Source organism: Micromys minutus (genome assembly GCF_963924665.1).
Source record: "Micromys minutus genome assembly, chromosome: 3".
Lineage (NCBI taxonomy): Eukaryota > Metazoa > Chordata > Mammalia > Rodentia > Muridae > Micromys > Micromys minutus.
This window is the reverse complement of record NC_137972.1, coordinates 46,281,500-46,293,533: the sequence shown is the minus strand read 5'-3', so window position 1 is coordinate 46,293,533 and position 12,034 is coordinate 46,281,500. Positions and strand designations below refer to the sequence as shown.

The following is a 12,034-nucleotide window of genomic DNA, read 5'->3' as shown; positions in this document are numbered from 1 at the left end:
CTCTTACACAGACGCCGAGTTCAGCAATTACAGAGTCGGGAGGTTCATGTGAGGCAGCAGGTAAGAAATGAGCAGGCAGGAAAATGGGCATGCCCCTTTAACAGAGTCTAGATTAAGTGCAACATGACTGGTTGGTTTCTCAGTGACAGCACGTGACAATTGCACCTCTGGCTATCAAATCGTGGGGACCTTAAGTTTCCTTAATGCCCTAAAGCTATACTCACCCCCTTCACACAGACACCCTGGGAGAACTGAAAAGCACAGGCCTCTTAAAGAGTAAGTAACTTCTGATTTGTAAGTAAACTCTCTGGAGTATTTGTGAAGAAGGACTCCTGAGCTCTCAGTATCTCCCTTTCTGATAATTCACAACCCCCATCATGGTCATTTGCTTAAGAAATGATGACCAAGTTATGACTTTTACAAAGCTTATGTTTTTATACATGTGACAAACCTGTCGATTTGCTTAGACAGTAGAGCAGAAACATCCTTTTGCCTCTTAGAGAAGGTTAAAAAAAAAAAAGTCACCAACACAGAGACAAAGATCTAGTAAGATAATGTTTGAAAAAAAATGTCTCAAAAATGAGGCCAAGAGAAAATGCAATAAATAAGGTTACCCTGGCTACTCTTATGTTAGGGTCACACAAACTAGAGCTATGTCAAAGGAGAGAAATGGAACTGAGAGAATGCCACCCTAAGATCTGGCTGGAAGGTATTTTCTTAATTAGCAATTGATATGGGATGGCTCAACCCATTGTGGGTAGTACCATCGCTGGGATCGTGGTCCTGGGTTCTATACCAAAACAGGTTGAACAAGACATGAGGAGCAAGCCAGGAAGCATCGTTCCCTCCATGGCCTCTGCATCAGCTTCTGTCTCCAGGGTCCTGCCATGTTTGAGTTCCTGGCCTGACTTCTTTTGGTGACAAACAGCAATGTGGAAGTGATTTTTGGCCATGGCATTTCAATAAAAAACCATTATTAAAATATATAACAATGCAGTAACATTAGTGAGACCTTCCTTCCATGCTAACATGGTAATATCAGGTAAGAGCCAAAGATGAAGAGAAGAAAGAAATGATGTCCAGGCAGAAGGGAAACATAGGCAAACTTGTGGTACAGCAAGATGTATAAGGCACAGCCAGAATATAAGGAGGGCAGGAAATACCCACCTCCGAGCTGGGCCAACACAACCGCATTTTCATCATCATTGTGCACAGAAAGCCAGCAAAGAGATCCTAAATTGGTGGTCTTGATTCATTTTGCCAAGATCTCTCAGACTGTTCAACAATGAGCAGGCTGGAGAGAAGCCAGTCAATCTATGATATGTTTTTTAAATGCCCAGTCTTACATACTAAAATCCTACGAGAGGAAAAGACTGAAGAAGATGCTCAGGAAATGCAAATAAATTTTTTTTTGGAAATACACTCCAGGCAACAGGTAGAGCTGGGGTGAGCGTGAAGGGGGCTCCGAAATCACATGGTACAGCCTTCCAGCCCCCTCCTGGTTTGGCTCAGAGGTGGCTCAAGGGATGCAGATAAACATGTTGAGCCCCAACCTCTCCCATCATGGAATTTACAGATGGTTTATTCCAGCATCTGTCTCCTCTTGGCAATGGTCCATTCTTATTGATTTTAGATTTCCAATTATCTCTGTATTTGAGTTTCTTAGGCTAAGATGTGTAAGACCCGGCACAAAATAATAATAATAATAATAATAATAATTAAAAGAAAAAGGCGGAAACCCGCCCAAATTGTCCCCAGAAAAATGAGCGCTGTGCTTTGGGACTAGCTTCCCGGGCAGACGCTAAGAATGGCGTGGAAAACAGTAAATAACGGACCATCCACATGAGATCTCACACCAGTGCCTATCACTCTACCCACCACATGGAGCCTCTTGTGATATTTTTTAAAACTCGCATCTGAGACCATATCAAAGTAATACATTTCCAGATTTTAGAAGAAGGAAAAAAAAAATCCCTGTACTCACAGGGAACTGAATTTCTTTTAATCAAAGAAACAGGGAAGAGTTACTACATCCTGTCATTTTTCTGGCATCTTAGCTGGCCCTGGATGAGCTGCAAGTTTGGGCAGAGCCGAGGCTGTTGGGTTTAATTTGGCCAAATAAAGGAACTCTCAACCCAACGAGCATTTGGTCCTCAGAGCGGAGGCTCTTCCGATTACAGATCAAGGACACCAGCAGTTCTGTTTAGAAAAACTGGCAAAGCTGTTTAGACAAACACCCCGAGAAGACAGACTGTGGGTAGGAAATGTGGTCTGTTGCATGGTTAGCCTAGTTTTTTTCCCCTTATTTTCCTTCTTCTTCCCCTGTGAGTGCTTTTCATGTCATTTTTACTCATGAAGGTGCCAGTGCTCAGACCACATTTGGCACTGCTTTTTCCTGCCAGTTCACAGTAAAATTCTGTGTGCTTATGGAGTGTGCATGTGTGTGTGTGTGTGTTTCTCCACTAAATGCCACCATAACCTATTCCTATGGCCACAGATTTGACAAATAACCTAGGCAGCATTACACTTGTGTGTCTTTCATGACAAAATTGTCAGCTTCCTGCATGGATCCCCAGAAACCTTCACAGGGGTTACAACAAGAAACCACAAAAAAGCTATGTGCATATTTTCTAACCCAGGCTAACAACACCCAGAACTCAAAGACTAACTGATATGGGCTTTTCCCCTTACACACTCTATGGCAAAATATTCCCTCGCTGGCCCTATAACATAAAGGAAATATGTTAGAGAGCTAGAATCGGAAATCAAGTTGTAAATGCAATTGTGTTTTGTTCAGTTTTTTTTTTTTTAAATTTAAATATACTGGCTCTATGCTGGCTCTTTCCTTAACCTCTGCATGTGGTGTGCACACACGTTTACCAGCCCACGGGAGTGAGTATGAGCCTGGGCAGGAGCATGGGGAGGCACAGTGTGGACGTCAGAGAATCCCACTATCTCCCACTTTGTTTGACGTGAGGTCTGTTGTTCACCACCATGAGCTTCCAAAGTATTCCATCTCTGTCTCCAGCTCCACATAGGAGCATCAGACCTATAGGCGTGTGGTCTTATACTCCCCACTTTACAAGGTTTCTGGGGATCCAAATCCTCATTTACATACTTGCATGGCAATAACTGAACTGAGCCATCCTCCAACCCTCCACGCTTGGTGGTACGTTTTTTGTAATTCTTTTGGAGTGGTAAAAGGGTTGAACCTTCACTTCCACATCAAGGAGCTAACACATGCACTAGTGACTGCCAGAACCATAATGTGTTCCTACGCCCAGGCCAGAGCCAAAACTACAGTCTGCTACCAAAAGTTCATGGGGAAGGTATAAACCTTATACCAGGGTTACTCATGAGCAGACACAATTTGTATCATTTTTTTTCCCTTTATCCACTTGAGGCCAGATGTTCTAACTTCTAAAAGATTATGTACCAGTTATCCTAAGGATTTCAGAATGGCAGATAGTGATCCACAAGCAGAAATGAGAATAGCATGCCCTCTGACTTCTGCAGCAGAATTGAAGAGGAAAAACAATCAAAAGTTGACAGTTGTAAAAAGTCACAGCCCTGGAGTTGGTCTTGATGCTTAGACTTGCTCGACAGTGACAGAGACAACGTATCTATGAACACTGTTTATCTCAACCGGAAGTTAAGTGAAGGGCCATTGTTTTACAGACTGGACTCTGATAGACCACACATTGAAAACAACGTAGCAGGCATAAAGACTCCTCAATATCTCCCAACAAGTGTGTGATTCAGTTTGTGATACTCAGGCTGGGTTCAAATAACAAATGAATAAGTATATATACACATACACATTTTCAGTGATAAAGTATTTATCTTAAAGATTTACTCTTAAGTATGTGTGTGTGTGTGTGTGTGTGTGTGTGTGTGAGAGAGAGAGGGGGGGGGAGGGAGAGAGAGAGAGCGCGAGAGCGCCACCAGACAATGTTAGGAACTGAACTCGGGTCCTCTGAAAGAGCAGTATATACTCTCAACCACCAAGTCATCCTCCCAGCCCATGGAGTATGTATTTTACATAAATAATTTATAATATTTAGTCCATGACATTAGCTTTCCATTTTGGACCACATTCTAAAGTTTACTTAGATGAAAAAAAAATGTTAAAGTAATCTTTAAAAAAAAAAATGAATCACAAGTAAAAATCGCCAGGCAGAATATATCCCAAATTTGTAAAGAAAGGACAACCGAGGGTACAGAATCCAGCAGGTCACAAGGACAGCAAGGGAACCAATATTATATAAGAGAATGGGACAGAGGAGGCCTGGCTTCCCTACCACCTGATGCTCAGTCCTCACCACATTTCTCTCTGTGTTAGTGTCCTTTCCTGTGTGACAGAAGGAAGTGTGCACCTTAAAGGGTTCTACCATGGACAGAATGGTGTTGTCTATATTAACCCGTGTACTCATGCATAGTCTGCTGGTACAGGGCTGTAATCACATCTGCTCAAGAGACTGAGGCATGAGGCTCACAAGTCTAAGAATGCATGGGTGCCTTGCTTTAGTTTGATAGCATTTGTAACATATGATATCAAACTAAAAAATAAAAGGGGACTTGGGACACAGCTTAGTGGCAGAGTATCCACCTCATATGATCAAAGCCTTGGGTCTGATCCTGAGCGCTAAAAAATAAAATACTGGCAACCACACACATCTATATAAACAGAGAGAGAGAGAGAGAGAGAGAGAGAGAGAGAGAGAGAGAGAGATAGAGAGAGAGAGAGAGAGAGAGAGAGAGAGGGAGAGAGAGACAGACAGACAGACAGACAGGAAGATCTACATATGCACATAAATGTCTGTCATATCTGTGCTTATTACACACACATCTTTTGTGTAAATGTGTGCTCCTATACATGTGTGTCTATGTATAGATGTGTATGGAGACCATGTCTACTTGTCTCTTTGAGACGGGGTTGTTCACAGTCCTGGGATTTGCTAAGCAGTGTGGGCTAGGTTGGCCAGTGAGCTCCCTGGACTTTTCCCATCTCTACTCTCCCAGTTTTGAAATGACAAGTTCGTGTCATCATGCTCTACTTTTCTATGCATGGATTTGAAGGATTCAATTCAGGTCCTCCTGGCTCACAAGGGTATCCTTATGTATTTTACATGTGAAAATTAGACCCCACCCAAGGTCCTGGCTCTCCCACCTCTCATTTACTATCATGCATACAACCACAATCACCACCACCATCAACACCACCAATACCATCACCACCATCAACAACAACACCGCCACTATCACCACCACCAACAACAACAACACCATCAACACAACAACACCACCACTATCACCACCACCACCAACAACAACACCATCAACACAACAACACTGCCACTATCACCACCACTACCACCATCACCACCATCACCATCAACACCACCACTACCACCACCACCACCACCACCACCACCACCACAGTCTGCAACAACTGATGCTTCCTCTGAAGATCAACAAACTAATCTCTAGAGAAATAAAAAGAAGAATGAGAAAGAAAAAAGGAAACAAAGGAAGGAAGGAAAAAAGAAGGAAAGCGATCAAGCAATGATCGAATACTATTTTCCCCCATTCTGACATCATGATAAAAAAAATTAACCAAATTAGGGGTGAATTTAGCTATGCAATGCCATTCTCTACCCTCAGGTAAATTTATGCCCTGTTCATAATTTCAGGGAAAAAAAGAATAAAGCTACATGTTTCAATATTTTCTGTATGCCAGGGCAATCTAGTTATCTTTTTATTCAATAAAGCAACTAAAATTGTGTGTTTCCTAAATAATCTTGAATTTATACACGCTGACATTTTTCCAAAGAAGCATTCATTATCTGAGGGCCAGCTCCTCAGCACATGACAATAAATTACAGTCCACCCTGTTTTAGGACAACCACAATATGAAAACCTTGCTCACCAGCCTGCGAGAAACAGAGACACCTGCAGAGTGTGTGCTTTGCTCTAGAAATAGACGGACTGTTGCTTTCAAGATGTCCTGACCAAAGAAATGCTGGTTCAACACTTCTTTCATCAGAATTGCATGATGTAACCAAGCCACTGCCCAAAGCCCTCTCTCAGAATGGCAAGTTTACCACCAACTGCATGTCTCTTAAACCAAAACAGATTCAGACCCCCACTGCCTCACAGCTGCTGACAGGGCAGTGCCAACAGACTAGGAGCCTGCTGTCCTGCAAGGCTCCACTGATGCAGCCTGGGCTTCCCATTGCATCATGCATGCACCATTTTCTTTTGAAATGCTTCACTAGCCTGGCCCAACTTTTACAGACAGTCTGCAGTCACCGGAGGACGTGGTGCATCTTCCTGAGCATCACCGGAGGACGTGGTGCATCTTCCTGAGCATCTCCCTCTCTCAGGGGTCCTGGCGTATCAACAGTGATAAGCTACAGGAAACATGGGCACCCTCCCTGGTTTCTGCCATACTTCATAGCCTTCTATCGAGTCAAAGACAACTCGGAAGGGGGCTGGAGATTAAGGAAGAGGGATGAAATTACTCTGGAAGAAAGAGGCAAACACAGGCCTCCTGGAAAAGATGCAATGCCCACCTGACAACCAGCCTCTTGCTTTACACTTATGGTTTTCATTCTTAATTTACTTCCCATGTGTGTATTCATAAATTCACATGCCTACACATGCATGCAGAGTCCAGTGGTTAGTCTGTGGCATAATTCTTCAGGTGCCCTTTATCTTGTGTTTTGAGACAGAATCTATGGCTAGGCTAGCTGAATTTGCCCTGCCCTGACCCCTCACTCCACCACTGTCCGTGACAGGTTTTACAAACCGAGCTACCTTAGCATCTCTTGCTTTACAGTTTTATTTTTTTAAAAAGTTCACACAATCTTAAAAGTTCTGCTGCTCTTCAAATAAATGTCCATGAATCACCTGTAGATCTTGTGAAAGAGTCAGGATGCCAGAGTGGGAGGTGGGGTGGGGTGGAGTCAACAAATACGGGCAGCTGGGCTGCCTGCTGGTCTGAGTACCACACTTGAAAAGGTTAGGGGACAGGTCCCTCTCCCTTCTCTTTCACCTTCCCATAGGGGTCAAGAGAGCCCAGAACTGCAAACAGGTTCCTACCTGCTCGAGAATACCTGTTTCAAAAGAGCCCAGCATGTAGAAAAATAATGAAAAAGAAAGCCAAAAAGAGAATCCTTCGAGTTACAACAAGTCCACGCAATTAAAGGTGGAAGTAACTAATTGATATTGCTGGTGAACTCCCACGCTTCTGAGGAAAGATCTAGCAGGCAAAGTTCACCATTAGAAGAACAAAAGTAGGCGCTATTGTTTCCCCTGGCCATCTTGAAACTCTTCTGTCCTACTTGCAATAGCTAGGAGTTACCTGTGAATTCTGGGTCAGTCCTATCATGCACAGACACATGCACAAACCCTTACTTTCTTATGAAAGAAACAAACCAGAAAAGCAAGTAGAGATCTGGTATCTACGCTGAGATAAGAAGCTACAGTTTCCTTGGAGAAAACCTGTAGTCCTTTGGAAGGAGGTAGGAGTCATCCACAGGCCAGTAGCCAGCCTCTGAGCCTCAGTGCTCCAGCTGCTCCAGCTGCTCCAGCTGCTCCAGCTGCTCCAGCAACTGAAATCTGTAAGATGGTGATGACTATGACCCAATGTGCTTGCAGCATCTCTGAGCTTCCAGAGACATTTCCACCTTCAATGCCCTTCCTGTGAGCGAAAGCACACAATGCACATGAGACTGAATGAACTCAAATGATGAGGCCATTTTGCAGATGAGGAAGGTCACTGGAGTACCAGACTCTTAACAGAGCAAGTCCAAGCTCACATCCCATGGGGTGGAGGCAGCTCCTAGTTCCCACTCTCAAGACCAATTCAGACCATGGGAACATCCCAGACAGAGGCCCTAGGGGTAGTGCTCCGTTGGCAGGGACAGGCTCAGGCTGGACTTGCGCCAAGGACAACTGCTTGAGGCCTAGAGGCGTGCCCTCTGCCTCCCCTCACCAACTGCTCACCTTTATGGAGCCTGTGAATTAGACAGGCTTCTGGTGACAACGAACATCTTCCTACAGGTCAGCATGCTCAGACATGGTCCCAGAGAGCAGTGGGAGAGTCCATGGCCAGGAAGCCAGCAGGAAAGAAACAGCTGCCCAAGAGTGGATGAGTACCCAGCTTGGGGTGTTATTACAGATATTACCGGAGGATCTATCCTGCTTTCCTGTGCTAGCCTTGGACTGTAAATATAACTATATCCTGTCCTCCTCTACTTATAAACTAGCTGAGTACAAAATACTATGCAACTTAATCATCTTAATTGTCTTGAGTCACACACTGTCGTGTGTGCTGCTAAGAATATCCGCAAATCTAAAGTAGAGTATCAGGAAAAAAATAATGCTTCTAATGAAAAGATTCCTGCCACAACAGTTCCTCATTCTCAATGGAAGCAAATAAGAACCAGTCTTGGTGATGCTTCAGTGACATTCCAACCAACAGCAGCAAAGGGACAGTGACACTGGAAGATAGCCAATGGAGGTCTCACCTCTACAGCAGTCAAAGAGGCTCAACCTTCCATGTGAACTTCCGAGTGCTAATGAAAATGAGGTCCACCTTCTGCATGTCTCTATGGGCAGAAAGAGTGTACGGGATCTTCCATGTCACGTCTACAACATTCATCCCAGACCTCACACACAGGTAGAATAGACATCATGTGTGGTCCTCCTGACTCTAGCTCACGATAGTCTACCACACCGTGTTACAGCAGCACTCAGTAGCATGGGCACTAGGTGCTCCCACTAAAGCACTGTGGGGTTTGAGGCCTAAGAATCATAACCAGCTGTCTAAGTACAATGATACAGAATCTAAAAGTTCCTGAAAACCCCATAAACATGCTAACTCTAATTTTGTTTTAAGTTCTTCCACAGCCTAGGAGCCTAGCATCACAGAAGAACTACAAAACTGAGTCAGAAAACAATGCTCACACAGTGCCTGCTGCCATCGGTCCCAAATAAAAGACATAACTCTTGCTCCTGAAAACCAAAGGCTCAGTCAAAATAAATAATAATAAATATAAAGTAAATGAATAAAAACGAAAACCCCAAAGCAAACCAGACAAACAAAAACACCACTATACGTTACCCAGAGCGGACAGGAAGGGAACACCAATGTAGGATGGGGGGGGGGTGTGACTGAGAATTGAGGGAGCACGTATGCAGGTAGAGGGCAGTGCATATGACGCTGCTGTACGTCTGTCTTTGCTAAGGAACAAGTATGTGTAAAGTACTCTCTGAAGATTGTATTCATAAGGTGGAAAGAGACACAACTGGAAATGTCAGAAAAATAACCAATGAAGGTGTCTTTGTTTCCCTGCTCTTCACACAGGCTGCAGTTTCAGATTCTCGTTCAAGGGGCCACGTTGGGATGGAAACTGCTAGAAACTGGAAGCCACTGTACCTCCTGGGATGGAAGGAAATGCCTTCTCAGCATCTAACAGAGTCCCTGGCAACGGAAGCTTTTCCTAAGTACCTGTGGGATGAGAAGACAAGAGGACTGATTCTTTTCATCAGTCTTAAGAACCCAACTGTCGTTTATTTTAAATGGGGGTGCTCCAAGGCAGACTTCATTCCGGCAAAGGAGCCAAGCCACTTAAAAAAAAAAAAAAAAGGAACCTGCAATTTATGAATATCTCAACATGCCCCACACATAGTTTTTTGGCTTTACCATGATATTCATCCAACATGAAGGGCTATTAAATTGGGCTTATTTAAACTCAAGCAAATAGACAAGATCCCAACCATGTAGGCCCATCTACATATTGGTGAACCACATCAATAAATAGCATGGCCTGTTCAACACTGTGGCCTACAGGCCAGCTGGGTATGACCAACACGCTGGCTCACCCAGATCTTTTCCTGCCCAGGACTGGAAAAAGATCTAGCAAACTTCAGTGTGTGGGTGACACATCCTCCCAGCTCTGCAGAATCATAGGAGGTTGAGAGAGGTCAGGAGCCAACACCACCTTTTGACCTATGTATCTTAAAAAAACAAGAGACTTTGTGGAAACAAAGATCTGGTGACTGAAGTCACAGGAAAGTGGTGACCATGAAGGTTCAAACCTCAGTTCACAGAGTAGTTGTAGCACAAATAAAAATGTATCACATAATCTGTGACTTCCTGTCAGATGGGAGCCTCCCTGTGGAAGAACTTGGGAAGGAGAACAGAAATGGATTGTATAAGGTTTCTGTATATATAGAAGTCAGATACGAGTCATTCAATATATTCAGTATAAGGCAAAGCAGAGAGGTGCTATCTGGAAGGATCAATATGGGCCTAGCACACGGGGTAGAGATCAGAGCCAAGTGCACCGAAGAAACTAGACTGTCAGTTTGACTTGGTTAGCAATTATTCAGGAAAGGACGGAAGCACCCCACTGTGTGAGGCCATCTCCCCAGGACATCTGTGAGGATGTCTTCAGTGACAGCTAAGTCCCATTGGCAGTATATCCCTATGGGCTGTAACTTGCTACCTACCTGCTATGAAGAATCTCTTCCACCACACACTTCCACCTGTCTGCCATGACATTATACCTCACAAGTCCAGAAACTTGGAATCAAGTGAGCATGAGTTGGACCCTCTGAAACTGTGCATATAGGTAAGTAACTCCTGAGCATGCTCCATCAGATGTGACCACTTTGCTGAAAAACATAATTAATACACCAACTAAAGATGAAGTCTGTGATAACTGTGTACTGAAGGTGGCGGTGTCAGGATCACTGTTTCCCAGGCGCAGGTTCACTCTGCCACAAGGTCTTTGCAGCTGCTGTCCCTTAGGCCTAGAATGCTCTTTTCCAGCTCTGCAGACAGTGACCTCCCATTCACCCCGGCATCCACCCCTGACAAAAACACCTTCTAATCAAGGAGACGGATGGGTTCATGAGGCCCCACCTCTCCCTGAGGGATTGCTGACTGCTACTAAAGGAGAAGTCACTTTCTTCAGGGTTTCCAATGCACATGTAAAATAATTCTTGGGTTCATAGGCAAAACCCTAACTAAATTCAGGAGGTCACAAACAAACAAACAAGTAAATGACATGCACATAGGAAGAGGAGGGTTTCAATGACAGAAGTAAGGGGATGAGAAAAGGAATGGGGGGGTTCAACTGGATGGGAGGGGGCGAGAGAGGGGGGAATGGGGTGCTAACAAGAGAGAGGGGGGTAAGGAAAGGAATGGAGGATGAAAATAACCTAATTCATTATATGCATATATGAGTGTTGAGGAATTTTTAAAAATATGTAACACAAGATTGTGTAAACCCTGACACCTCAAACAGAAATAAAGGAGCGGAGCCTCCCAGTTCAATCAATCACCTGTAGGGAACTCCTCTTGACCTCTCACTGCCTTGTAATATATTGGATGTCCATGGAGCTGAGCTGGAGAGGTGGCTCACTGGTTAAGAACACTAGCCGCTCTTCCACAGAAACCCAAGTTCAGTTCCCAGCAACCAGAAGGCAGCTCCCAAGTACCTGTAACTCCAGTTCCAGAGGATCTGGCACCCTTGCACAAACATTCAGGCAAAGCACCATTGCACAGAAAAATCAATAAATCCTAATATACTGAATGTCCATTCTTTTTATAATCATTAGATTTATATATCTATGGTTTTTGTTATTTGCTTCTTCCTTTAATAGAAGAACATGCATACAGTATATAGGGCTGCTAGGAACACCTTCAATGGTGTGACATGCATGCTTCATGGGGTCTTGGTGGGAGTGAAGGCAAAAGAAAGTCACATCAATGGAAAGACTAAAGAAAAACAGAAACCATGAAGTTAAAGGTGTTTCTGCAAGCTTAGAAGCCCAGCCAGCTGGGCTTTCCTCCCAGTAACAGCTACTAAAGGTTTATCCTGATTTAGACCCTTCTTAGAGCCCCACTCTAATGGCCTCTCTCCTGCTGTGAAACCATGAGACTATCCTGTCTGGAGCGAAAGTCAGGGTGGTGAGAACAGTAATGAAAGGTCATTCTACCTAAGACATGCCAGGGAGG

The 12,034-nt window shown here is 44.1% G+C and overlaps 1 protein-coding gene across 1 annotated transcript in view; it reads right to left on the bottom strand.

Annotated features, from left to right (window-relative positions):
* LOC308418898 (forkhead box protein P1-like) overlaps nucleotides 1-12,034 on the bottom strand; it is a gene marked incomplete at its 3' end in the record, with an annotated part of 351,221 nt that overhangs the window by 194,430 nt on the left and 144,757 nt on the right. The gene's annotated exons all lie outside the window — the stretch shown is intronic.